This window comes from Macaca mulatta, chromosome 3 (genome assembly GCF_049350105.2).
Source record: "Macaca mulatta isolate MMU2019108-1 chromosome 3, T2T-MMU8v2.0, whole genome shotgun sequence".
NCBI lineage: Eukaryota > Metazoa > Chordata > Mammalia > Primates > Cercopithecidae > Macaca > Macaca mulatta.
This window is the reverse complement of record NC_133408.1, coordinates 134,749,492-134,774,197: the sequence shown is the minus strand read 5'-3', so window position 1 is coordinate 134,774,197 and position 24,706 is coordinate 134,749,492. Positions and strand designations below refer to the sequence as shown.

Sequence of the window (24,706 nt, the reverse complement as noted above, 5' to 3'; positions counted from 1 at the left end):
TAATTGCACACTTTTGAGAAATAATATTATAGTATTGTACTAGTTAAGCCTTTTTTTTTTTTTTTTTTTTTTTTTGCCTAAACATTAAATGATGTGTTCCCATATCATTTTTTTGTTCCCTTTCTGTTAGTCTTCTGAAGTATGGGAATCCATAAGTAATAGGAAAAAAGTATTGTTTTGTTCCATTAAACTACCTTAACTGTAAATGTCAATATTGTAAAAGCTCTATTAATGGAAATATATATCTCTGTACCTCATACTCAAGTATTTTTGAGGGATATGTTGTTCCTGATGTGGAGGGAGATGAAATTTTATTCTTTAGAAAGATTTTCTACAAGTAGATATTCCTAGGCTTATCACTAATTCTTGTTCACCTAAGTGTAAAGCCAATTATCTAGTTTAGTTCAAATTCATTTAACACTTATTATGTTCTTTATATTATGCTTAGTGTTTTTATTTATTATTCCAGTTAACCATTGCTATAATCCTAAAAGCTACTGCTATGTTGTCGTACAGGGAGAAAAATTAGGGATACTAAAATTCAAAATATGTCCCTGGGTATGAAAACAAAAGGTGATTGAGCAGTTGCCGCTTAGCTCTCTTGTATTATCAAAAATATTTGATCAGCAATTGATATTCTAACATTATCATTAACTGAGCATTTGTCCACTGTATTTTAACCTGTGTTTTTGGTCTAACGGTTTTCTTAGTAATTAGGAAGTAAAAATACCAAACATCTCAAAATTGTAAAATCTGATGCATTTTTTATGTTCAACCATGATTAATTATATTTCAATAAATACAATATATGTTTAAACACACACTCCCGCCACAGAGATTTTTAAAAAAAGAGTATAGGACAGAAAGAGCAATGTGTGTGTATCTTCTGTGTGTGTATCTTAGGTCTCCAAATTGAGGTTGACATAAAAAACCTAGTTAGTACGCACAGTAGTTTGTGGAACAGAAATATCAGCTGTTGAGCTATTCTGCCCTATGGTTCATTGCGGTAAAGCTGCTGATGTCATAATGTATTAGCAGCATGTTGCCTTTCACTAAAGGCAATACTTGTAAACTCAAAGGTGGGTGAGGAGTATTATTCATTTTCAATTTAGTATTCAGCACAAAGCACATTTTTCTATTGGTATGCTTTGTAATGGGAAGATAAACATATCAAGAGTTGAAATTAACTGACAGAAAACATGTGGAACAGACTGTTAGTAGAATGTTTGTTCATGGATGTCATAAAATAGATTAATACATTCATAACTAATAAGCACACAATAAAATTTTAATTTTAAAAATTAAAACTTACCAAGAATTGAAAATAACTAGCAGAAAACAAGTAGAACATAGTGTTAACAGAATGTTTCTTCCTGAAAGACATGAAAATTAATTAACATGTCCATAAATAATAAGAACCCAATGAAATTTTAATATTGACCAAATAAAATAGCTGAGATAGAGTTTCCATAGACATAGGAAATTTTTTGTTTTTCCAAAAAAGTCCCCTTTTAGGTTGCCCAATGAATGATAATACATGTTTTATTATAAAACTTGATTTTGTTGTTAATTTGGAACAAGCTATAATGATTATTTTTCATAAAGTATTTCGTTTTTTTTCTGTTTCTCTGTGTTTTCATCTAACATACACTTAATCAGCTATTGCCTGAATGATACTGTGTAACAGATCATTCAGCATCATCTGCAATATATATCTATATAGGAAACTGTCTATATATTTTTACTATAAATTAAAGTAATCCTATTTTAGTTTTCTTAGAATACAAGAATGAAGATTAAAATGAATTGGTTAGATTTTTCAGTCACTAATTTAAATAAGCTGAAATATTCATAAGAAACGTCTTTCTTTATTAAAAAGTGCATATATTAATACCTTACCTCTTTCCTAAAAGACTTGAGGCAGTAGTGGAATATTTCTTAGAATAAAGCATTTTTTTTTTAGTCAACAAAAATTATAGCAGACTGTTGGAACTACTATATGAGCTTCTTAATTTAAATAACTCAGGATACAAGGAGTAAAAATTAGAGACCCACATGAGTGAAATATAAGCTCTGAACTTCCTGAATGATTCACTTAGGGCAATAACAGGCTATCAATAAAAAGCTATGAATTCTCTCAACCATATGTAAAAAAATAAATAAATAACATTTTGCACACACAGCTAAATCTCATGTTGCAAATTGTTTTTATATCCATGCTTAAATATTAAGTTCTAAAGAGAATACCCAAGAGAACTGTGGAAAAGGGCTGGTGAACTAGGGACAAAAAAATGCATGGAATGCCTGGAAAGAGCTTATTTTACTAAGCTATGAAGTAACTAAAAATGGCAAGAGAATGGTTGGAGTACTCTAATTTCTGGGCCCTAAGCCTGTTCTTTAGGAACAATCTGTGTGCATTTGTTTATTCTAAAATGCTAAAATTCCTGACTCAAAGCTTATACAATGCATCTCATTCTGGAAATCATTCCAGCAACTGCAAGAATCAAATGTTGTGAAGAAAAAACTAAGATGAATGGGAAATTATATCCAAAGCATCTGCTCTCAGTGTTGCTCTGATTGGACACAAAGACATGAACAAGTCATGCAAAAGCTTAGTTCTCACAGAAAACCATGCAAGGCGGGTGCCTTTTTGCCAAAAAAAAAAAAAAAAAAAAAAAAAAAAAAGAGTAATGTACTAAATTTTAAAATGGTCAATAAATTAAAGAGAATTGTATAGATGATGTGATACTAAAACATCTGTGCATTTTGGGTTTTATATCTTGTGCACATTAAATTTTAAACAGGGCAATCACAGAAGGCATATCAGTTATTGACACACAGTGCTAAGTAAAAACAACACGGTAACATACAACAACACATGTTTATTTAGCCCACAAGTCTGGGGGCCTGTTACAGGATGGTGATCTAGGCTGGGCTAGGCTGGGTAACCTAGCTCGGCTCCCATGTGTTTCTTGTTCTCCTTCTGGGACTGATGGATCAGCCTGGTTATATTCTTCTCATCTGGATAGCAGAGGTGCAAAAGGGAAGATTTAATATTACAAATGCTTTTCAAGCAGAAACAATCTGTATAACATTCCACTGGCAATTCACATGGCAAAGGCTAAAAGTCAAGGGTGCTAGCGGGGAGTGTAGGTAAGTACACAGCACTTGTGCAGGTGGGATGGGGGAATGCATGTTTCTAATCTGTAATATACCAGAGAAATTCCTTCTGAAAATAGCTCATTTAAACAAAGAACAATGGAACTAAGGAAGCAGAAAGCTGTGCTTATATCGGAAAAACAGCATTACTGGAAGAAGTAACACCAAAGAGCAAAGATACAGAGTTGGGAACATGACAATTGATGTATCCAGGAACTAGAACAGCATGATTGCAAAGTAGAGGACAGAAGAGTCACAGAGGTTAAAGAAGACTAGGTTGTGTATGACATTTTGTTCATTGTAAGTTGTTTGATATTGATTCTGAAATGGGTAGTTTCTGAAAAATTTTGTATAGAATAACAAGTTCCTTCCAAATGATCACCATAACAGCTCTTTAAAAAACAAAATTTTGAAAGCATAGCTGGCACCAGCAAGACAAGGTCAGAGGCTAATGCAGAAATTTATCTAAAGGTATAATGAAAGAAAGAGTGAATAGAGTGAGATTTGGTATATTTTGTCATTTGTCTCGTCTACAAATATTTATTGATTACCTACTATGTGCCAGATACTTTATCTAGCTTATATCTAGAGAATAGATTATGAAGGCATGTAGAATTTGCTAATGAATTAGATATGGGAGTAGGAAAAGGAGTCAAAGACTCCTTTTAGCAAGGGCTTTGGCCTGAGCAAGTGGGGGGGATGGAGTTGGAGAAGGCTCTGGGAGGAAAAGGTTCCGGTACAAAGAATAGGTGTCTAAATTTTCTCATGCTGAATTAATGCTAACTACCCAAGGAGAGATATCCAGGAGACAAATAGTTGCATGAGACTAGAGATCAGGAGAGACGTCTGGGCTGGAGATATAAATTTGGAGCCATCAGCCTGTAAATGTGTTTAAAGCCATGAGAGTAGATGAGATCAGTAAGGAGTGAATGTACAGAGAGAAGATAATTATGAACTAAAATCTAGTACATTCAAGCACTGAAAATCAGGAAGATGAGGAGAAACCTCAAAAACAAATGATAATTGACTAACTGAATAGAAGAAAAATCAGGAAATACATTGTTCCAGAAGAAAGGTAAAAAGAGTTATTCAAGGAAGAAGTAGTCAACTATAACAAACAGAGAAATTTCATGTTTTAGGAGAGGAAAAGGAGCCTCCAGATTTGGTGAGGTGTCAGATCAAGCAGCTTAACTGTGTACAGCTGCTTCACCAAATCTGGAGTTCCGTTTAACTCCTAAATCTTGGGGCTTGTGTGTTTTAACAAGAAAAGATTTTCACTCACAACACAGGAAAAACGAAGAATGTTGTATTTAACCTGTATTTTTAAAGCTAAAAGTAAAATAAAAATTAATCATAAGAAGAGAATATGGGCTGGGCATGGTGGCCTATACCAATAACCCCAGCACTTTGGGAAGCCAAGGCAGGAATATCACTTGAAGTCATGAGTTTGAGACCAGCCAGGGTGATATAGTGAGATACTATGTAATAATAACAAAATATTAGTTTGGTGTAGTGAAGTGTGCCTATAGTCCCAGCTAGTCAGGAAGCTAAGGCAGAAGTATTGCTTGAGCACAGAAAGTCAAGGCTACAGTGAGCTATGATTGTGTCAATGCACTCTAGTATGGGAGACAGAGCAAGAGCTCATCTGAAAAAAAGTAAATTTTTTTTTAAATTAAAGATTTTAAAACAGAGGAATATGAAAGCGATATCAGACTGCAAATATTCTACTTATTTAACTCAAGTTTAAAGCTTTACTTGCTTCCTTTTACATAAATGACAGCAGAAAAAAGGAGTTAAATAATGACAACGAGTCAATCAGAGGACAAGGGACATTTTTCACTACATAACACACATCCCTCCACATGACCCGTGAAAAACAGAAATAGACCATTTGCTGAGTACATAAGACAACAAACTCAGAGAAGATTTAATGAAAGGATGTAGCAGGAAAAAAGAGGAGTAGAAATTGAAACCAGCTCTTTGAGGTGGTAGCTTTGGAGCCTCTCTAATACATTCCTCTCTTACTACGTGGTACACATGAGGAGGTCATTTTATAAGGCTGATGTGTCTAATGATAATAAGTAAAGATGAGCTGGAACTGAAATCTGTGACATGACTTCTGACAAAGAGTGCCAAAACGCACATGGGAGATCCAACCTGAGCAGCTAAAAAATAACAAATCCCATATATGGACTTATACTTGCTCTTCAAACTCTCCAAATCCCACTAAAGATACTTATGTCATGGAGGATTATTCTACATATTAATTTATTAAGTCATGGAGGATAATTTTATTTATTATTCTGCCTTAATCTGATTTCTCCTGAGCACATAGAAGATATATATGTTAAATATTTTATTGTCACCAAAAAGTATTAGCAGTATTGCCTTTGATGAAATTGCTTAAACTGAGAACCGGTGAGATTACTTATAAAAATATGCATTATTTCATTCAGTAATTCTATTTTTTGGCTGCTATCATCTAGAAGCACATGGAAATACATGTTCATTTGTATTATGGAAGCAAGTTAGGTTTTAAGAAATCTTCTTTAAGACAGAAAAATGTCAAGAAAATACCTTTGAATAGTTAATCCAAATATAGTAATTTTATGTACAGCTCCTTTTTGACTCTAATTCTGATCTTAAACATACATGGCTCAGTAGAATGGTTACATTTCATCAACTACCCAAATAACTATTTACAGGAAGTAGCTCAGAAATATGAAAATTGTATGCTGTAGACAATATTGGAAATAACTTTTGGAGGAGTCAGGTTTATAGTTGTAAATTTGAGCTAAATTTATTAGTGTTGCTATTGAGCGATGCTTATGATATTTAAAATTTGTGTCAGTGCTTTCATAATAATATCTTAAATGTATCATACTAAGAGATGCCAAGAATGTCTGCTATATCTATAATGGCATACTGTGTGCAAAAATAGAGATTTAATTTTGCCTGGTATGGTTGCAGATAAGTTTGACAATCCCTTCAATATCTTTTGAGACTGAAACGTCAATTCTTCAAATTTTGTTTGAGCCCTGGAGCCCTCTGCTATCAACAGACAAGTACAAAAGATCACAACCTGCTCAGGCTGAGATATTTTAAATTCTAAAATTTTTTTTTTTCTACAATATGAAGAATTATGTGTTAAATGAAATCAGTCCATGTACAGCATATTTAACACACCAGATTTTTGCTCAGTTTCTAAAACAAAAGTTGTCACCCATAAACAAAAGCATGTGATGTGTCCTCAAACAGCTCATTCAACGTCCTTATTACAATTCTACTCACTTAGCTTATATTCAGTTCAATAAACATTTGAGTGACTATTTTATGCCAGGCATCAGAAATGCTTTCAACGAATTTAGAGTCTAGGGAAGAAGACTGAAAACAAAATGGGAAATTTCAATAGTGAAAAGTGCTAAGCTAGAGGTTTGATAGCTCTAGGTTAGAACCCAGAAAAGTGCTAAGTTAGAGGGTAGCTAGCTCTAGGTTAGAACCCAGAGGATTGACATTTAGCCTCTGGTGTATACTCTGTAAAAAAGTAGGCTCTGAAATCTAGAATACCAATGAGGGAAAAAGGTAAATAAACTTATATTTAAGCATCCATTTTCAAGATGAATTGAATGTTAGAAAAAAATATGAATTTTATTCACATTAAGGCTGACAATTTTTTAAACGTACATGATAAAAATTGTCTTGTAATTTTGTGACTGTTTATATTTTTGTGGATAACTATATTAAAGATGAATATTATTTTGTAATAATTGCTCATGGAAAGATACTTTAAAAATAAAGATAAGAAGTGTTTATATATAACAAAGGAACGGACAACACAGAAATAAGAAATTTTTTTTTCTACAGTTTCAATCAGCTATATTTATTTCAACTTGAAATTTAGATGGTCTTTTTCATGGGTTTAATAAAAACATAAACGAATGTAAATTCTTTATATCTTTAACAAAGTTAGCATTCGTTTGGTTGCATAAAGCTAGCAGGTAAATAATGCTGCTTATATTCTTTTAAGAATTTATACATAAATTAGAATAGATAACCGAAGATGTAGTTATTTAGGATAAAAGAATGTGGTTTAAGGACACTGGAGAAAAGTACCTTGAACATTAATGAAAAATGTGTTTCTTTTTAGGCCGGGCACGGTGGCTCATGCCTGTAATCCCAGCACTTTGTGAGTCCAAGGAGGGCAGATCACGAGGTCAGGAGATCGAGACTACCCCGGCTAACAAGGTGAAACCCCATCTCTACTAAAAATACAAAAATTAGCCAGGCATGGTGGTGGGGCGACTGTAGTCCCGGCTACTAGGGAGGCTGAGGCAAGAGAATGGTGTGAACTGGGAAGGGGGAGCGTGCAGTGAGTCGAGATTGCACCACTGTACTCCAGCCTGGGCAACAGAGCAAGACGCCATCTCAAAAAAAAAAAAAAAAAAAAAAAAAGTGTTCCTTTCTTACATGAGTCAAGAAAGAAAATTTTGGAGGATTACAATAACAAATAGAGTCTATGATGTTGGAAGTTAGAAAAAGTTATTAAAGACATAACCTAGAATATAATTTTTATACTTCATTAAATATATTCCACTATTCATGATAATAATTAGAAATATTTAATGTCAGCAAATATATCTACACTCTTATTTATATTTTCTACAAGTACTTTTCAAAAACGGCTAAATAAGAGTGAACACTAAAACTGTAAGCTCAAGAGGGAAATGGGAAATAGGCTAAAGGGCATTAACTTTTTGGACACATAGTGCCTTGGTTTCCACAGTTTTGGAGCCTTCCACGCTGTGCAGCTAATATTGGTAGATGTAAGGATTTAAATGTAAACTCCATTTTATAACAAGACCATTTGTAAAAAATGTTAATTATCCCCTTTCCCATCATGTTGTTTGTGTGATTTATAATAGATTCTAAAGGTATTTACTGAGAAACATAGCTCAGTCTAATATGACACTTTAATGAATATATATGACTGCATGACCCCTTAGAGCAGTTCAGTATTTTATTCTTTAAATTTAACTTTTCAATAAATTAACATATTGCTTTTTAGCACTTATTGTTAATAGTCATGTTCTGTGAGAAACAGTAGAAAAAGGGTAAACAAACAACCCTTATAATGTCATTTAGCATGATTTTAAAAAAATTTTTAGATTTAATAGTACCTTTATACAATATTTGCAATAACTACTTAAAAAGTTATTTTTTCTTGGGAAGTTACTGAGATATTACACATCCTATTGAACAATATGGTATTATATATTGTAAAATCTATTTTACTTTGATGTACTAAAAAGAGATACAAGAAGGTTCTAATTAAACCATAATGAAAGCCTATAACATCATCAATGTTAAAATCTTGATACCAAAGATGGTTTTAAGAGAAGTTAATTCTAGATTTGATAAAACACAGCCATAATCAAAGCACTTATAGCTACTTAAATAAATTGCAGAGATTGGTTAACTTCCTCTTCTTTCTGCATTACGTTTCCTGCTCATCATTGCAATTAGTTATAGCCATGTGACTGAGTTCCTGACTGAGGGCAGCAGTAGTAATATATTACATTTAAGGGTCTAGTTCCAAAGATCTCCCCTATGCAATCAATCATCCATGTTCTTCCCCTTCTGCCTGCTGAATGTGAAAACTCAGGAAAGCTTGGAAGTCATGTGTGGAAGACTGTAAAAAATTGGAACTCCATATGACAGCGTGAAACAGAACACTCTGTCCCCCAGCCACCCGGAAGAGCAGTATGGGATTGCTGCTTGAAAGAGAGCACGCTTTTCCTTGAGTTAAGTTACTGGATTTAGGGATCCATTTACTGCAATAGTTATCACCCTAGTTAATATAATTTTCCATATAAGTATTCCTTATGTTCATACCCTATGGACATAAAGCACCTTACTAGTATAATACATATTCTGAAAATGTAAGATTCAATCTTAAGAGTGAAAAGCAGGGGCTATTCAGCTCCTTCTCTAAATGCTAATGAACAAATAACAGAATTGGAGAAATGTCAAGAAATACCTATTAATAGGTATTGCATGCAAAATAAAGCACTAGATGTTGCACGAGTACAAACTATATCTAGGGAAATGCAAAGCCCAATTGCAATTATAATGTAGCCTACTTATAAGTATGCATAAAATGATTAAGAAACGAGAGCAACAAACAAAAGACCTTAAGCCATTACAGCTAGAGAGAATATTTGTCAGAGTGTTATGTAAAGAATTACAGAGAAATACCTATTAAAGTTAGAGAAGGAAATAAAGTGAAAGAGAGAGAGACTGGGAGAAATCACATTCTGGGAGAAATAGAGACTTCACATTCTCTTGTTAGATTTTGTGAATTATAAATATATGTAACTGCTTAATCTATATAATGTGCTCATAAATTTATTCTTTTATGAACTACAATATTAATATCTTATAGGACACATAGACTTCATTAAGCCATTTGCTGCCATTGAGAAAAATAATTAAAATATTTTCAATAAATAGAAAGAACATTACAAATACCTTCCCACCACTACCACAAAGATGGACAGGCATTCCTCAATAGCTTAGTGGTCAGTTTTGGGCAGTTTGAAATACAAAGGTTAATCTCATTAGATTTCTTGAAATTAAAACCTGTAGGAATAAGAAGAGAGATGTTACTAGTGAAGTTTACGGAAGCATAAATTGAAGAGTTTCTGCAATTTGTTTCAAAAAATCTGATGTGATGTATCATATATCTACATAATATAAGGATATCAGCCACTATATGCTAAGTTATACTATGGTAACACACAACCCCTAAATTTCAAATACTCAAAACAACAAGGTTTATTCCTGGTTCACACCATGACACACTCCTTCCTTTCACCAATCCTTGCCTCACTTGGCTGCATTTTTAGTTTTGTATCATCATTCTCTTCTGCTGGGAAGAAACTATTCTCTGGAACTGTGGCAGAAGGAGAGTGTGGCAATTCAGAGGATGGCTCTTAAAGTTTCATTTGGAAGTGATACACCTATCAGTTTTACTCATATTTCATCAGGATGAACTTGTTACATGTCCCTACCTAATCACAGGATGCCAAAAAGTGGAATACTATCTGTCACATGGGTGAGAAGTAAAGATGAAAATGTTTACTTTGCAGCATTAATAACAACTGGATGAATCCACATAGGTCACAAAATGGGATGAATGTGGCATATGCAGTAGACTACTTAAGGAGAATTTTGACAGGAAGGGAAGCAGAGATATTTCCTTTATAGTACATTGTTAGGATTTTTACCAATTTCTTCATGTTGATTATAAGAGTGTTGGAATTACAGCCATTAAAAAGGCATCTAGTTAGAACTGTAAATGAATGATTGATAATACAGATAGACGTACACAAATACATATATCAACTGCCAGCTTAGTTACATACAAGTTATTAAAGGGCATGGTTTTGATCACTTTTAATTTAATCTTTTTTGTTTCAACTAATAAAGTTGCAAGGGGAAGTTGCTAACTTCCGTTGTCTAGATGCTATGGCATCCCTGGTCAGTTTCAGCCAAGGTTCTGGATTTCAAAGTCAGTAAATTATAACAACTGAATAAGGCAGGAACAGTTTCTGCTATGATTTTGTGTAAATTCCATTTAACAGTGCAAAATATGCTAGGGTGAAATACATTTAAAATTATACAAAGATACCCAGTATAGTATGGGGCTTAAGAACGTTTATCCTGGAGTAATTCTGGCTGAGAACAAACTTAAGTGCCATTATTTATTACCTATATTAACTAGATAAAGCTGAGGTTAAGGTTTATAACAGTACCCCTTAAGAGAGTTGTTGTTAGGATTAAATGAAGCAAATCATGTAAAGCATTAGCACAGTACTTGGCACATTGCAAGGTGAACGCCAACAAAAGCAACAAGAGTAACTAATGTCTGGAATTTGGTGTTACCTCTACAGACCGCAGAGTTTACTCATCTGTTTTTCAACCATGCTGAATTACTACTATTACTATCCAGAAAGGCAAGGCAGTGTGTACTCAAGGTTGGTAAAAAGCAAGAGAAAACCTGTAGTACCTTTTGAAAAGCCACCTGCAGAAGCCCAACACTGTTTTTTTCTAGATGGTATGGCTTTCCTCCACATCCCTTTCCTCTTTCTGAATAAAGTTTCTCCATCCACATTTGCAAATTCAGGAATCATCTCTGAACTAGTCCATGTGAATAAATATATATTTTTTAAGTCTTCCTAGAATGTATCCCATTATGTCTGGTGTGTAGGCTGACTGCCTAACAGCCTGGCTAACTCTTCTTAAATGTGTGTTTTTTTTCTTCTGTTCTTACGAGTTTATCCCCATGTTCCAAAAAGAAAAACAACACAAAGAGAGGTTAGTTGAGTGATTTGTCAGGTGATAGCAGAGCATGGTCTGAAATGATTGCAGAATTATTTGTGAAGTCCCATTTGATCACATAATTTCATTCTGGACAAATGAAAGATTCATATTGATAATCATGTGTGAGAAAATCGGCCACTTCTGTACTTCTATCAGTCATTCATACTAAAATCCCTATGTCTGGACTCCGCGAAGAACAAGAATTGGATACATATTACAGGTATTCTGAAACAGCCCCATCTCCCCAGCTTCTTGCCATGCCCCCTCAATCTCCAACACTTGTTAGCTCATTGAAAGTTTGAACCTCTTTTCTCAAAATGGAGCAGCACTTCTCATCGTATATCATTTATTGATTATCACCTCCTCCTCCCCGAGCTGCTTCAGGACTTCCAGCTTTTCATACTCTTGCTCTCATTCTTACAGCTGATGACCTTGTGTTGGACTGACCTGAGAATGTTTCAACTTGTCCATTCTGTTCCTGTCTAGCTGAGAAACATGCTTTTCAAATTGCAGTATGGTACACACATACTTGTTGTTATTTATTAATAACATTTACTGTAAATTATGACGGCATTTTTATGTGTCTCATTTTCATTCTTTGAAGGATCTAGAAATTCAGGTATTTCTGCCTCAGAAAACAAAGGCATGTAATGATCTTATGTTCTACAAAAGACAAGATAAGTAGAGGTGAAAGTGGAGAAGAATCTAAGAAGTCTACCAATAAATCATGTGGTCTTTGGCACATAAAAATGTCATCTTTAAAGATTTAGGAATAAAGACAATTTGCATAAAAATTATCTCCTGCCACACACTATACCTTCAGATGTTCATTCAGGATGCCTGAATAGAAAATTCCTTTGATGATATATTTATATGAAAAACATTTCCGTCTAATTTAATGCACTTTCTATAATCTCTGAATTTAAGAATTTGAGCATAAGTTAGACTTAAAAAAATTAAAGAATAAAGTTACATGAGTGGGCTCCTATTGGTGATTTGGAATCTTGCAAATTAGATTTCCTTTCTGTTATTGCTCATGATCGATGTGCCTCAACATCCCTTTTAGTAAAATTCTATTTAAAAGATATTTTTGATCCTCTGTTTCATGTTTAAATTAAGTTCATTAGCAGCTGTCAACCTCCAAGGAAAAATGTCAACACTAATCTAGACAACATCTGAAGGTGTCAGCTTTCCTTCATTTATCTCCTGTCCCCAGAAGGAACAGAGCCATCAAATGAAAAACTCCAGGTAATGACTGCATTTGTCATTTGTTAAATGTGATTAGAATGCAGTTGCACAGACATGAATGTTGTTTCAAGCTGCCAATGACACCTGTCTTTACTTTTTTAAAGAAATAAAATAATAAATATTAGAAGCCTTACCATTACTATAGGTCTGTACGTGACAGTTCACTTAGTTTGTTTTTGTACATCATGATACTGTGTTTATTTGTTTCCTTGCATCTGTCACAGGAGGCACATTCCTTTGTTACCTACTACTCCTTTTCGGCTTTTCCAATTCACAAATGAGGTCATATAAGTAATCAATAATTTTAATTCCATGTTCTTCAGCTTATAAAATAAGAGAAACTTTAGTAAAGTGTTAATGTCTCTGTGCATAAATTCATCCATATCTTTGAGAATAGGAGTATTGCTTAACTTTGAAGCTTTATTAGAGGATTTTTTTAAATGATGTAACTGAAGTGACACCTTCAAAAACAGAGGGTTTAGGAATTTTTCCATTTCAATTATTCATGTTACCAGAATGTGATGTGGCTTATTATATATGTATAACAAGGTCATACGTTTATATTTTCAAGATCAGAAGAAAAGAAAATTAATCAAAAGCCAAGAAGTATTTTCAGTATAATTTCATGAATTAATGCTGTTTTAAAAATTTTGGGCAACAGAGAATAATGCTGTGCTTTTATATATATCAAGTGGCAATGATAGAAAAGCTGAAAGAAAGCTGATATGTGTTTAATAAATTGCAATTAGTATTCATTTACTAAGTTTCTACAATAATAACAGTCATTGAATTTCAGAGCAAAAGGAAGTATTTGAAATTATTTTACTTATTGTTCTTGATGTACACATGATTATATTCAGGCCTTGAAAGATTAAATTATTTGGTTCAAATCCATTAGTTAATTTTAGCAAAATCTAAACTAAAATTCAGACATTCTCCCAGTAGTCTAGTATAATTTGTTCAGTATTATTTCCTATCAACTTTTGTATTACTGCTATTTCTATTATTTTTGATAGAAATAACTAATATCATTGAACGTTAGCAAAATACTAGACCCTTTGCTAAGCGCTTTGCATAGATACCCAGACTGAGGTAACTTCTATTATTACTCTTATTTTCACATTGGGAAACTGAGCCTCAAAGTTGTCAAGTAAAGTTTCAAAGTCATTTGGATAAGTGGCAGAATATTCTCCCATTTAAAATGGCTTTTTCATGGTATCTAATGTTCTTGTTTTAGTAATCTGGTAACATGTAGAGAGCTGGAGTGGCTATATCAAACTGTACAAATGAGAAGGCCAAGTTTTCAAGAATCTTACTTATCTGAAATCATCAATTTAGTAAGCTGCAAATACATGAGTTCTCTCAAAGTCTCCAGCACCTGGCCCCTTGCTATTTGCATTATATCACATTATGGTGTTTTAAGTTTATTAGATGTTATGAGGTAAGAACAAGTTGTCACATTCTTAATGTGCTAATGCTATGGCACAGAACTAATTAAGTTTTAAATGTCAGTTAAATTCTAATTACTTAAAAATATTGGTTTAAGAAGCAATTAAAGGTAAATGCTCATTCAAAACAACGTACAATAGAAACATTTAGACAGTATATGTGAGATGAAAATACAGGTAAACCTTGTTCAGATGAAAAACAGGTCTGAGCTGTTATTTTAAAATCTCCAGAGATGTATTTCTTTCGACACTTTTAATAAAACAATCAATTATTACCATAGAAAATGCAGCTTGGCCAGGCACAATGGCTCATGCCTATAATCCTAGCATTTTGGGAGGCTGAGGTGGGAGAATTGCTTAAGGCCAGGTGTTTAAAAAAATGCAGTTAAACTCACAATAAAATGTTAATGATTTTTTTAAATTATGCAAAAATTAAAATTATAGGGATTGGCTCAAAGCGCTTTTTTTATGGTCTTAAAACTCAAAGAAGTTGTGAAACATTTCTGAATAAAAATTAGTATGATATTGTCTAATCATAAAATATTAAAACAAGGAGAGGCTTTGTTTTAGTTGATAAAACTAAAACTCAGAAGAATTAATTGTCTTAGCCCAAGGTGCATAAGAAAAATAGCAGAATCCAGGTTAGAATACAATTCTGATCAGAGTTCTTTAGACATTTTGTTTTATTTTCTGTAAAAAAGTAGATGCATAGATATAATTAAAATCAAGAGTTTCACAAAACAAAATGACAATCATTAAACATTTTAAATTAGATTGTTCAAATTTAAATTTTCTTCAAGTTTACAAGATCTGTTTTTAATAGAAAATGTTTATGAATTAAGTCATAAAATGTGAAATTGGTCCACAGATTTATTTGCTTTTTCTAAAGATCAGAATACTATAGATTCAGCATAATACCTAATAGATCAGTAAAAATCCAAGAAAGCTTATGTTTTTTGTAAAAATTGACAAACTGATTCTAAAACTCACATGGAAATTCAGAGGATCTAGGACAGTAAAAATGATTTTGAAAGGAGCAACACAGTTAGAGGACTTAGACTATCTGATTTCAAAACATAATATAAAATTACAAAAGCAGGACAATGGGGATATTGGCTATGGATGGGCATGTAGATCCATGAAACAGAATTGAGAGTTCAGAAATGAATTCTTACATTTGAAGTAATTTTTTTTTAACAAAGACTCCAAGAATCCTCAATGCAGAGAAGGTCGGCTTTTATACCAACTAGTGTTTGAAGAATTGAAGATGCACATGCACACATTTGACATAGACATTTACTTCACTACTTACAAAAAAATGCATTACAACTGATTTGTAGACCTAAATTTAAGAGCTAAAACTATGAAGCTACTACTAAAAACAACAAAAAAAATTTTTTGTCACTCTGGGTTAGGCAAACAGTCCTTCAATACAACAATAAAGACATAATCTACAGAAGAAAAAACCGATAAATAACACTTTTTCAAAAGTCAAACCTTAAAAGACTTTCTTTTTTTTTTTTAATTTTTTAAAAAATTTATTTATTATTATTATACTTTAAGTTGTAGGGTACATGTGCATAACGTGCAAGTTTGTTACATATGTATACTTGTGCCATGTTGGTGTGCTGCACCCATCAACTCATCATTTATATCAGGTATAACTCCCAATGCAATCCCTCCCCCCTCCCCCCTCCCCATGATAGGTCCCGGTGTGTGATGTTCCCCTTCCTGAGTCCAAGTGTTCTCATTGTTCAGTTCCCACCTATGAGTGAGAACATGCGGTGTTTGGTTTTCTGTTCTTGTGATAGTTTGCTAAGAATGATGGTTTCCAGCTGCATCCATGTCCCTACAAAGGACCCAAACTCATCCTTTTTTATGGCTGCATAGTATTCCATGGTGTATATGTGCCACATTTTCTTAATCCAATCTGTCACTGATGGACATTTGGGTTGATTCCAAGTCTTTGCTATTGTGAATAGTGCTGCAATAAACATACATGTGCATGTGTCTTTATAGCAGCATAATTTATAATCCTTTGGGTATATACCCAGTAATGGGATGGCTGGGTCATATGGTACATCTAGTTCTAGATCCTTGAGGAATCGCCATACTGTTTTCCACAATGGTTGAACTAGTTTACAATCCCACCAACAGTGTAAAAGTGTTCCTATTTCTCCACATCCTCTCCAGCACCTGTTGTTTCCTGACTTTTTAATGATCGCCATTCTAACTGGTGTGAGATGGTATCTCATTGTGGTTTTGATTTGCATTTCTCTGATGGCCAGTGATGATGAGCATTTTTTCATGTGTCTGTTGGCTGTATGAATGTCTTCTTTTGAGAAATGTCTGTTCATATCCTTTGCCCACTTTTTGATGGGGTTGTTTGTTTTTTTCTTGTAAATTTGTTTGAGTTCTTTGTAGGTTCTGGATATTAGCCTTTTGTCAGATGAGTAGATTGCAAAAATTTTCTCCCATTCTGTAGGTTGCCTGTTCACTCTGATGGTAGTTTCTTTTGCAGTGCAGAAGCTCTATTCAGTTAGGAGAAGAAGAAGTCAAATTGTCCCTGTTTGCAGATGACATGATTGTATATTTAGAAAACCCCATTATCTCAGCCCAAAATCTCCTTAAGCTCATAAGCAACTTCAGCAAAGTCTCAGGATACAAAATTAATGTGCAAAAATCACAAGCATTCTTATACACCAGTAATAGACAAACAGAGAGCCAAATCAGGAATGAACTTCCATTCACAATTGCTTCAAGGAGAATAAAATACCTAGGAATCCAACTGACAAGGGATGTAAAGGACCTCTTCAAGGAGAACTACAAACCACTGCTCAGTGAAATAAAAGAGGACACAAACAAATGGAAGAACATACCATGCTCATGGATAGGAAGAATCAATATTGTGAAAATGGCCATACTGCCCAAGGTAATTTATAGATTCAATGCCATCCCCATCAAGCTACCAATGAGTTTCTTCACAGAATTGGAAAAAACTGCTTTAAAGTTCATATGGAACCAAAAAAGAGCCCGCATCTCCAAGACAATCCTAAGTCAAAAGAACAAAGCTGGAGGCATCACGCTACCTGACTTCAAACTATACTACAAGGCTACAGTAACCAAAACAGCATGGTACTGGTACCAAAACAGAGATATAGACCAATGGAACAGAACAGAGTCCTCAGAAATAATACCACACATCTACAGCCATCTGATCTTTGACAAACCTGAGAGAAACAAGAAATGGGGAAAGGATTCCCTATTTAATAAATGGTGCTGGGAAAATTGGCTAGCCATAAGTAGAAAGCTGAAACTGGATCCTTTCCTTACTCCTTAAACGAAAATTAATTCAAGATGGATTAGAGACTTAAATGTTAGACCTAATACCATAAAAATCCTAGAGGAAAACCTAGGTAGTACCATTCAGGACATAGGCATGGGCAAAGACTTCATGTCTAAAACACCAAAAGCAACGGCAGCAAAAGCCGAAATTGACAAATGGGATCTCATTAAACTAAAGACTTTCTTTAAAAAGATGGAAATGAAAACAATGAGAAATAATTTCAATTATATATAGAATGCATTAACAAATCTCTTACAACTCAAAAACAAGAAAATAAATAGTTATTTTAAAAATAGATACAAGACTGGCATTTCACCAAAGAAGACACATGAATGGCTAAGAAGCACATGAAAATGTACACAACATCGTTAGTCACTAGTAAAATGAAGATTAAAACCACAGTAAAATATTGATATATACTTACTTGAATGACTATAATCAAGAGGCAGAAAATGGCAGGTATCGGTGAGGATGAAAAAATCATAGAGGGAATTTGGAACAACAGTGTGGTCATTTCTTCAAGAGTTAAATATGAATACTCACATGGCACAGCAATTCTATGGCTGGGAATGCATGATGATAAATGAAGAACACATCCATGCAAAGATCTGTAAATGAAATGTTCATAGCAGTGTTAGTATCACAGCCAAAAACGGAAACATAGTAAATGTCTATCATCTGCTGAAGGAATAAGCAAATGTGGTATGTCCATACAATGGAATGCTACCCGACAATATAAAAGAACAAAAGACCAAAAAATGCTACATCATGGATAAACCTCAAAAACATTATACTAAATAAAAGAAGTCAAACGACTATGTAACGTATGATTCTTTCATAAGAAATGAACAGCAAAGGCAAATTTATAGGGATAAAGAATGAATCAGAAATCGCCCTGAGATTGGGAATAAAAAAATGAATTGATGGCAAACAGGCTCACGGGAAGTTTTTGGAGAGATGAAAATGTTCTAAAATTGAATTGTAGGGATACATGCACAATTCTATACATTAACTAAAAATCATTGAATTGTATACTTACAACGAATAGATTTTATGATTTGTATATTGTATCTCAACAAAGTAAAAATGTCAGTTTAATTTCTAATTAAAATTATAATCTTCATAAAGGAAGAACATTGTGAAAGTAAGAACTTCATTTATTCTGAAGTGATGATTTATATCAGTATGCTTTTATCTGGGGGTGTGGCCAGTGTTTTTAAGCAAGGGCAATGATGAGAAGGGAATAGTACTAGATGATAACACTGACATTGTAATGACTTGTAAAATACTTTTTCTAATTTTCCCCTTGTATAGCTGTGCACATTGTCATCTACACATTCTTGTTATATAAGAAGACAAGTACAGGTCAAGGGATGTCACTTCATATTTTTAAACAGGAGTGCAAGAAGGCTAACCTTTTTACTGACATTTGAACTTGTCCTTGCCAAATAAGTCAATCAAGATAAGATTATTATTTTAGTAGATGTATATCAGTTATTTAATGAAAAGAAAACCTGTTGCAATGCCATACTAATAATTCAGTTTTTAAACATTTACTACCATGTAAAGGTTTATGCTCATTTGATATTTTCATTATTGTGCAATGACTCACAGAATGTTTGATAAACACATTATTAACTCTATATACTATAGAAAAGATAATTTAAAATATCATAGACATGAAGTCTAAGCCTTTAAATATTAAATACCATATTTTATGGAAATAAAATAGAAAATAACATTTTTGCCTCTAAACTATTTTAACAGAATTACTTCAGATTAAAATTCTATTGTTAAAAACTAAGAAAGAGAATTTAAAAAGATACAGTCTAAAATTAATGCAATAAAAATAGAAATATAGTCATGTGCCACAAAATGACATTTTGGTCAATGACAGATCAATATTGTAACAGTGGTCCCACAAAACAATAATGCCATATTTTTACTGTACATTTTACATGTTTAGATACACAAATACTTACCATTGTGTTACTGTTGCCTACATTATTCAGTTCAGTGTCATGCTATACACGTTTGTAGCCTAAGAGCAATAAGCTGTGCCATACAGCAAGGTATGTAGTAGGCTATACCATCTAGATATATGTAAGTATACTCATTGATGTTTGCACAATGATGAAATCACTTAGGGATGCATTTCTCAGAACACATTCCTGTCATTAAGTAACATACGACTGTATACTAAAATGAAAAATAAGTTCTAAAAGCTTGTTCTTCACAAACACCAGTAAGACAGATACAGAAAATCATCTCTGAGATCTGATAACAGCAACACAGAGAAAAAATACATACAAAATAAAAAATACCTAAACATAGACAAAGAAACTTTAAAAAGTTAAGAGACTAATGCATGCCACTATTGCAATGAATCTAAAACACAAGGAAAACATATGACTTTGTAGCAAAGTAGAAATTACCAAAATTGACCAAATAGAAAGTGAAAGACTTCAAGATATCAATTAGTAAAGAAGGCATGAGGAATAAGTAAAAGCACTGTCACTGGGGAAAAAAGGCATTAAGATCAAAGGTCTTACAAATCCAGAATCTTTAAAAATACAGATAATTCAAATATATTGAAGCTTTCCCAGGCTTGATAAAAAGATGGAAAGCTTCTCATTTTATTGTATTATAACATAAATGTGATTTTTATAATAAAACATGACATACTATACCAAGAAGGCAACTGTAGTCCAATATTACTAATGAATATGTATGTAAGACTCAGATTTTTGTAAACCACGTTTAAAGTTGTGAAGTAGCATAAATGTTTTCACACCAAAAGAAGTGATAGTTAGGAACAGAAAAGATTTATTATCCAATCTTGTCTGAGATAAGCCCTAGAACAAAGAGCTTTATTAATGACTATTAATTTGCACTTTCAGTTTTCAAGTAAAGGAAATATTTCATAGCATTGAGATAAAGTAAGATCGGAAAAAAATACATTAAGATGAAAATCTGTGGCATTCTAATAATGTGATCATCTTAAACATAATTTCTCTAGCCTTCAGGAACTCAGGTACTGAAAACTATTGACAAGAAATATCTCTGATAAGGTATTGATTTTCCCTTACTCAGTTGAGATCAGACATGATTAGGCAAAGTGTCTCTGAACTACCTTAACTGTTTCTTTCTTCCTTTAAACATCCATGATATCTTTTAACCTCATTTTCTCCATCAAACCTAGAACTCATATACTCTCAATCAATTATACATTTACCAAAAGCAGAGTAACCAATACCTGGCTCTTTATCCAAGGATATTTGCATTCTAGTTTTTTGTGTCCTGAGTATCTCTTCAATGGTATGGAATGAACAACTATGTCTATTGAGATAAGAATATGTTCAAATACTAGGAAGCAAGAAAGGAGAGAATTGCCTGAGGGAAGATTTTTATTTTCTTCAAAAAATCTCTAAATTACACTTCCCAATTAAGATCAAACTTGTAGTTACAACGTCTTTAGTACCTTTCATGTGGTTTAGTGTTTCGGGTGTAGAAGAAGAGGAGAAAAGGCAATAAAAATGAAGATTGACTTTAATTCCCTCCTATTTTTCTAAGTAGGAAAAGTAGCCAAACTTGTTTTGAAATGTAGAGGCCTTTTGTCAGTAAAGAGCAAGAGAAAATTTAGGGCCTTAAATCTTTCTGTTCTTCAGTCTACCCATAGTCCATGTGAGAGGCACTGGGAATACAAATATAATGTACCAGTTCTTGTGGAATTACAGTAAATTTAAACTATTAAATTTGCACTTGTGGAATTTACAGTCTAGTAAAGGAGACAGACATTTAAATATAAGTGGTAGCTATTTCCATAGAAGCATAAACTCAAAATGCTATGAGAAGGCAAAAGAAGGGTGGTTCGTATCACGTTGGCAGGTTCAGAAAGGGAAAAAGTTTTGGAGGAGAATGTAGTTGAGTTGAACCTTGAAGGAAGGAAAGGATTTAGGTCTGTTGAGAGGATGTCTTACAACATGGACAAAAGCAAAGAGGAAGTCAAACAGCATCTGACTGAAGACTTGCCCTGCCGTCTTGTTCTTTGTTTTGCGTTACTTACTGTTACATACATAGAATCCTTGCTTTTAAAGAATGTGGTTCTGCACTGTGTGGTTTTATTCCATTAGCATAAAATTCAGGCCAGAACAGCAGTGGTGTGTGTAGGGAAGGTTGCCTGTTCACGTAAAGATGCCTTCTGCTTTAGAGGGTATATGCTTTTAAAAGGATTTGGAAATAGTCCAACCTTTTTATTTTTTTCTTTTTTCGCTGACTCCGTTGTCTGCATAGTGAATTAGGGAAGACAGTGCTGGTCCTGCTAGATTTTATCTTAATCTTCACATAGATCCTTTTAGTACTTAATGTTCTTCAGCAATGGACCAGAAAGAGATGCCAGAGTGTCTGTTTTTTTCCTTGCTTTGCTTTTTCTTTGGACTGTTCATATGTGCAATAGATTTACAAACAGCAGGTTTTAATCTATCTCTTTGAAAGAATGACTTTAAAATGAACTGTGCTTTGTGCTTTTAATTTAGACATACTACCTGCAAGAGTAACCTAATATTTATGTTTGTGTGTGCGTATGTATACACATATTAAGTTGGTGCAAAAGTAATTGCTGTCTTTGCCTTAACTTTTCATGGCAAAACCTGCCATTACTTTTGCACCAACCTAATATTTGCAACTAAATATATGTATAAACATTTATGTATGCATAAATGTATATAATGTATATAATATACATGTTTATAAATGTATGTAATATAAATATATATTTAAATTAGCAGATAATTAGCATTATATATATTTATGATTGACAAACCTCTGCAAGTGTGATCTCAAAAGCCTCTTTTTATTTCTCAGCTTTGATAGAAATCCATATTATAAGGACGGATCACCTCAGGAGTGCTAGGTAAAGGTGGCTGTACCTAAAATATGAACCTGATTTATAGGTAGAGAACTGCAGAAAAGTTCTATAAAGTTTGAGTTTTAGATACGGGTTAAATATGAAGGTCTGTTCCAGGTTTTTGTGTTTTAAAAGAAATCCTTGCCATCTCAAATATCTGTTAATAAATCATTGCAACTGGAAACTGAGCCACCAAATTTAATTTGAAATAGACTTCTGATGATTTAAAAATTTGCCTACGTAGAATAATGATAACATACTAAGCTCTGCCTGAAATAATAGGTAAATTCTTGTACCGTTTTTGTACTTACTTCCCCAAGTGCGCTGTATATTTTTACACAAATTTTCCTTTTTTTAAAATGTCAGCACATAGCTACAGGATAGATTGTGTCCTTTAGTGACATACTGGGTTCTTTAGGGTTTGCTTCGTATAATCTCTTCTTTTCCCTTTTGTACTTTACATACTTAACACTCAAATGCTAATATTAGCACTAATGCCTGAGGCCTAAATAGCAATAATTGCTGGATGACATACTGGCTTCTATTTAAGTTGACAACTCAATAACTTGACATATGCATTACATCTCTATTACACTGGAATCTAAATGACACTTTATAAAGCATTTCTTTTATATTTAGTTCACTGACTGATCAGACTGGAGCTTGTGCTCATCATGTGTCTATTAAAGACTAGTGAATGTGTCATTATTTCTAAGTCCTTGCCAGTGATAGATAATGCAATCACAGAAAGCTGTATTTACAGAGAAATGTTGGGGTTGTGATAATATTATCGTGTTTTTTCGACAAGTAAGAGTCAAAGGTATTTTTATAGTTTTTTTCATATATATACTAGAAAAAGTATTTCTAAGTATAAAATGGCATACTTAAGAAGTCAACCTGAGATATAAAGTATAACTTTTATAAGTCCATTTTATTTTTAAAAAATGAAAGATGTTCAATAAACAAATCTACATTACAAAACACTAATTTTGGATTTTAGCCATTTTGTTATGGCAGTATTTCAGTTAGCAAAATACAAAGCATAATAATTATAAAATGTGTCTATTGTTGGTCTCAAAATCTCACACAATCTGGAATGTTTCAATTCATCTTAAGGTATAATACAAATAGTGTATAAAATATGAACACTGTTTCTTCCCTTCCATTCTTTATTCTCCTTCCCCTCCTCCCCATTTGCTCTCCTCTTTCTTCTTCTCCTGTGTCAGCTATCCCCTCTCCTAAACATAACTCTCTTCTTTTCTCTTCCAAGAGACATTAGTCAGCGATAGTAATGATGGCAGATATAGGGGTTTAAGCAGAGTGAGAAGTGAATATGGTCAGAGACGGCCAGTAATAGTAGCCAATGTGATTGCCTGTCAAGAGAATTGTTGAAGGCAGCCTGGTAGTTTGGGAAGATTAGCCACACATAGGGGATTTAGCAAATATGTAAATATGTAAAGAATAATAAGAGCCAAGTTTCTCACTCACAGAATAAAGGTACAAATGTTGGAGAGCTTTGGCATTAAAAGACTCCATTAATAATGAACACACACAGTGGGTTCATTTTACTTCTTGACTTTTAAATTCCGTTCTCCAGTAAACAGGACTGGAGACAAAAGAAATAGCTGATTTCAGAGCTGGGGCAGAAAAAGAATAATATGCATTAGGAACATCTTGTTGTGCCAATAAAGAATCTCTCAAAGAAAAATGGGAGTATAATAAAATAATTCAGAAGCCAATTTTGTATAGGGAGGTCCCAGTGACCAAATACATGATGATCTAACCATTTAATTAGATAATGATACTAATAGTCTACAGACCATTGAATAAAAGAGGAATCAATGAGTCCATACTGATAATTTAGGTAAAAATAGTTGTACCGGTTAAATATATCTGAAAGAAAACCTGATTCACAGGTGGAGATTGCAGGATAAAATACACGAATGGGTAAATAAATCAGAAGTGATACATGTAGAAAGAATTTTTTTAAAAAAATCACAATGTGACATCCTAGCCATAATTAATTCACACAAGATATATTAATGACTACTAAAACTTGAGTGTGACAGTGGGATGAGGAATTGCATATTTACATAGCTTCAAGTTGCCTCTGCCAAAAATACTTATTAATTATGAAGAAAAAATACAGAAATGTTGCTGTCACCATCTTAATTATGTGAACAAAGTTAACACAAGTATTAGGCAAAAAACCACTAT

General features: G+C 33.2%; 1 long non-coding RNA gene across 1 annotated transcript; it reads right to left on the bottom strand.

The window, feature by feature from the left end:
• Positions 1 to 2,840: 2,840 nt before the first annotated feature.
• LOC144340089 (uncharacterized) lies at positions 2,841 to 18,193 on the bottom strand. Its single transcript, XR_013415815.1, has 3 exons — positions 18,127 to 18,193; positions 9,688 to 9,798; positions 2,841 to 3,021 (listed from the first exon to the last, which is right to left on the bottom strand). It is a non-coding gene; the product is annotated as an uncharacterized LOC144340089 (long non-coding RNA).
• Positions 18,194 to 24,706: the final 6,513 nt, after the last annotated feature.